This window comes from Montipora foliosa, chromosome 1 (genome assembly GCF_036669935.1).
Source record: "Montipora foliosa isolate CH-2021 chromosome 1, ASM3666993v2, whole genome shotgun sequence".
Lineage (NCBI taxonomy): Eukaryota > Metazoa > Cnidaria > Anthozoa > Scleractinia > Acroporidae > Montipora > Montipora foliosa.
Window position 1 is genome coordinate 59,565,394 of NC_090869.1, and position 5,000 is coordinate 59,570,393.

At 40.6% G+C, this 5,000-nt stretch overlaps 1 long non-coding RNA gene across 1 annotated transcript in view; it reads left to right on the forward strand.

Annotated features, from left to right (window-relative positions):
- LOC138002951 (uncharacterized) overlaps positions 1-5,000 on the forward strand; it is a 12,165-nt gene that overhangs the window by 6,976 nt on the left and 189 nt on the right. The gene's annotated exons all lie outside the window — the stretch shown is intronic.

A 5,000-nucleotide genomic window follows, 5' to 3' on the forward strand; every position in this document is an offset into this window, starting at 1 on the left:
AGAAAGCGTTTAGGGGAGAAACAATTTAGGACTTCCAGTTTCGAGGAAATTAGGGGTGCTTGACATTTGTCAGAATAAAGCGGTTGGGATGACCGGTGAACAATGGTAACAGTTTTTCCAAAATCAGTAAACCCCGCCCAACGAGATGGCGCTTACCATTTGCAATTGTTTTCGGCTAACGTGAGACTGGAAAATAGGTGGAAGGGTGCTTTCCATTAAGGAAAAATTTCCGCAAATTTCGGGCTGAAGTCAAATGGAAAGGTCCGTTTCGGTTCGGTCCGACCGGAATATTTGGGACCACCTCTGGAGGTGGTCCTCTTTGACCCGGTCGGTCTGGTCCGACCGAAACGTGCCGATCCATTTCCAAAAATTCTCGTTTCCAGCGGCATTTTATTGTGATGTAACCGAAACTTTGGTCGAAACGTAAATGGAACGCTTCGGTCCGGTTGGAAATTGACCTTAGATGAAAAATATCGTTCCATTTTCCGTGCTTAGTTCCACTGGTATCCGACCTGATGGTCAGGCATAATGGCAAGCACCCGAAATTTCCACTGTTCCGTTCGATGGGAAATGCCATTTACTGTGGTTTGTGTATTTCCCAGTCAACAGCCAAAGCTGGACATGGCCCCAAGTTATCATGGGGGAAGGAGGGGGCGGTGATTGACAGAGTTAAGAGTCACTGAAGTAATCATGTTGCAGGATAGGGCTTGTGACGCATTACAATTGGGTGCATTTGAGCATACGAGTTTCTCAGGCAGCAAATCTTTTGCAATCAACTGCCAAAATGTGTCAACGCGCTTCAGGCATGAATACACAACTTCAGAGACTCGTGAAATATTTGCGTTCAACGAAGAGGTCAATGCCGTCTACTTTTATTCATCAGTGGAAATATTGGAATCAGTCGCTAGTTGCAGGGGAGAATTTGTTTACGATAAAGCTGGATAAATCAGCAGAAAAGTGCAATTGTCAACTAAGAGTATTCGTTGCTTCCAGCTTACAACACTGTACGTAAACTATACTTTTACAAATTAACTAGCTTTTCTGTTTTAACATTACCAGTAAATGTGAGAATTTTTGATAGGAAAAGTGGACCTTCCTTCTACATGTATTTTTTTTTTCTTTACCTTCTTCTTTGCGTGAATTTTTTTTCTTGGCATTTTCCCTTGCATGAATTTTTTGTTTTGTTCCCCATCCCCCCCCCCCCCTTCCCCCCCCGCCCCCATCACTTTTCTAATGGTCCGTCCCTTAGTTTTTTAACTTGCGAATCTACAACTGGCGGCGTCACGCAACGTGTCAACCAATCATAGTTAAAAGAGGGAACCTCAAATTGCTAATCGTAAATCTTTAAGAAAAATACTGGACTTTGTCATTATGTTTTGTCTGTGCGACACAAGTTTGAAGGCATGCCTCCTTGCAATATAGCTGGCACAACTCGCTTAATGCAAGCGTCAGAAAGGAAGACGACTTCTCCGTACCTTGTAAATTAATCGCACCGAGAAAACAAATCGAAATTCGCCAAATGACAACAGCCGAGAAGAGTAATGGTCGCCACACACGAACACTCATTTTCATTCTCAGGGTCTTCTCTCTTCGTCATAGAGACCACGTTTGTATGAGTTTATTCCCCAGAGCCTCGAGGTGATACCTTTTTTTGTTTAGGACTGAATTTTAATATATCGAAAGAGCGCTATTCTGTTGACAACAGACGAATAGCCCTTTTCACGTTTAGTTCTAATTTGCATTACAATATAATGTAGCATGTCTGTGAGGCAATTTCGGGCTATTTCGCAGTTCTTCGCTTGCAGGGCTTTTACTTCGTGTAGAAGACGCACATGACGTTACAAAAGCTTTAGGGGTCTTTAGGGATTAAGAATGTTTAGGTATTGTTTCACGATTTTTGTTCTATTGTTTTACGTCATGTGTGTCTTCTACACGAAGTAAAAGCCGCTTGCATGGACGTAACAGCAACAAGAATTTTCGTAATTATTTTTATTAGTATCCGAAACGGCGGGTCTAATTTGCAGGTCGCAGGTCGCGGGTTGCAGGTCATTGTTTGACTAATACAGAAAGTATCCTAAACATTCATAAAAGCTAACCTTAGGCCTAAAAACTTTTGTTTAGGCATAATTAGGCCTAAGGTTAGCTTTTAAGAATGTTTAGGATACTTTCTGTATTGGTGAAACAATGACCTGCGACCTGCAAATTAGACCCGCCGAATCCGAAAGGCCGCATCAGTTGTCTTTTGCTTACTGTTCTGTGATTTTTGTGATTTTTTTTATTTTTGCACTATTTCAAGAGGTTATAGCAAAGTGATTATTATAGATTACAAAAATAAGAAGGAAAGAAAAGGAAACAACAAATTACATAAATAATCAAAGGTAAAATGTGCGTAGTGACGACATCGTAATTATGTTTTACTACAGTTATGGGATATAATTATGGCTTGAGATCAGAGCTGGTCACTGCCACGTGTAACTAACTGGCATACAAAGACATTTACATAAACTTGCAAGCAATGCGTAACGGAGAAAGGAAAATTAAAAATGCATGTCTTCTTACATACAATTTCGTATAGCAAAAAAAAATTAAAAACGATTATTGACAGTGACGGCAGACATCAAATATTCTTCATTGGGTACTTAAAAGGTACAGGTTGTATTGCTGATAAAAGCTATTATAAGGGAGTGTTTTAAATTTAGAGGGAATGTTAAATACCATGGAAACCTATAGGTTTTGATACCTCTTAACTAACGGATAGCGCTAACCAGGCTTCGAGCAACCGTCCCCAGGGCTTCAATGGGGTTTGAACCCGTAACCTCGCGATGCCGGTGCGACGCTCTAACTAACTGAGCCATAAAGCCACTGATGTTGGGAGCGGGTCATTCAACATCAGTGGCTTCGTAGCTCAGGTGGTTAGAGTGCCGCTGCGTCACAGTTCGCCTTATACAATATTTGCGAAATATGAAAAACGGTTTTGAAGGAAAGAGAGAGAATGAAAGATTCACTGTTGTCGTCAAAAACTTATATTTGTTTGTTTCGCGTTGTTGTTTTGCAGAGTACGGATAGGAATGTACCAAAATACGTGCCAAACGTGCAGCACCATTTTTCCTCTTTTAACCAATAATATTACTGCTTTTTGGCGTTGGCGTTGCCGTAGCCGTCGTCGTTTCTTGTTCGCCTGTTCGACTTTGTTGAGCAGCAACGTTGAACGGCTGGTATTTTTTACAGGTTACAGGTCATTGTTTTACCAATACACAAAGTATCCTAAACATTCATAAAAGCTAAGGTTAGCTTTTTTAGGATACTTTCCGTATTGGTAAAACAATGACCTTTGACCTGTAAAAAATACCAGCCGATGTTGGAACGGCCTTCTCTCGTCTGAACTTTGTAGCTCATTCGGTAGAGCAGCGGTGGTCTAACCCGAAGGTCGTGGATTCATTCCCATCCTGGTCAGAGTTTTTCTCTGTCCTTGTGTGGCCCCAATTCCATTAGTAGGGCTAACGCTCACATGGTTTACATGGGTAGGAAACAGCACTTCACATTACCCTCCAATAGTTAATTCTTTTGATATAGAAGTGCTACATGGCCAACTTTTGCGAAACCTTCTCAGGACTACACTCACCCGGACGATCGTACTTCACTTAGTAACTCCTGGGTTCAAACCATTGAATAATATAATTTCATAGTCACAAGGCACTAGCCACAACTAATGATGCTTTGCTTGCACCAAAGTATCGTATAAATTCAAGTCAGCGAACATTTCACGTAAGCGGCTTAAACCCGAGGACAGACTGGAGAGAGACTTCTTCTGCAAGAAAATTTAGAGAGTATTTATTAACCATAGCTTTAAAATGAGTAACTTTTAGCTTGAGCTCTTTAGCACCAGCAATTTTTCCCTTTTTTTAAATAAATTTCTTTTCTTTTCAGTTTTATGGGCCACAATGCAAACTATTGGCTTTCCAATTATTGTGTACAACTCATTTAAGTTATGTTATTTGCATTTTATTTGCATTGTGTGGACAAAACACTGATCCCCATTCCATGGACTACCCAAATGGATTACCCTAAAAATACTATTTCGATTGAGCACTATTGGTTGTAAGCTATGGTGTTCCATCCCCGCCAAAAATCAACTTTGCAAAGCAACATTCAACTTTATCAAACAACTTTCAACTTCAGTTGATAACTTTCATTTTCAACGTATTCAACATTCAACTTTATCATAGAACTTTCAACTTTACATGTCAACAATTGACTGTAGAGCATACAACATTGAACTTCACAGCTTGAATTGTAAGAGTGACTACTAAGGAATGAGCGCAGCATTGAACATTTGAGTTCACAACTGAACATCAATCATGAGATTACAATTTATCCGTCGGGTTGACAATCCGAAATTTTCTTTTAACAACCCGGTCGTTGCAATAGTACTCATTCGAACTAGTATTCTTTAAATGTAGTCTATTTTGGAGCGGTCCATTTTGGTAGTCCATTGGGGTAGTCCATGGACTGGGGTCAGTGGTTTGACTCTGCTTTGTCCATCACCTGTCTGGAACCAGAGAAAACTTGAATTTGAATTTCAATGAATATCGCGGCTAAATCAACTTGAGCCTTGACTTGGCTTTGCACCATTCGATGGTTTGATTGACAGCGGTTTAACCTTACTTGCAATTCGGAGAACCAGTCATTGTGTCCCGTGTAAAAAAAAAATGCTGTAGCAGGCACTTGCCTTTCACAAACAATGATTTGCAACTGAATAAGCTTTCTCCTGTCATCCTCCATTTCGAGGTCGTTCGACTCCAACCTCATTAAAACTAGGCTGCGTACACACGGTATGTGATTTGGGCGCCGGCTCGTAGTTCTGTCGGTACTATGAGCGTTCAGTTCACACTCCTGCACGCAGGCTACTGAAAACGAATTTGAGTTCATTTTACAATGATGTCGCTCGAAACATTGCACAACTGATGTAACAGCGCTTTTTAAGTTTGTGACAAAACGTT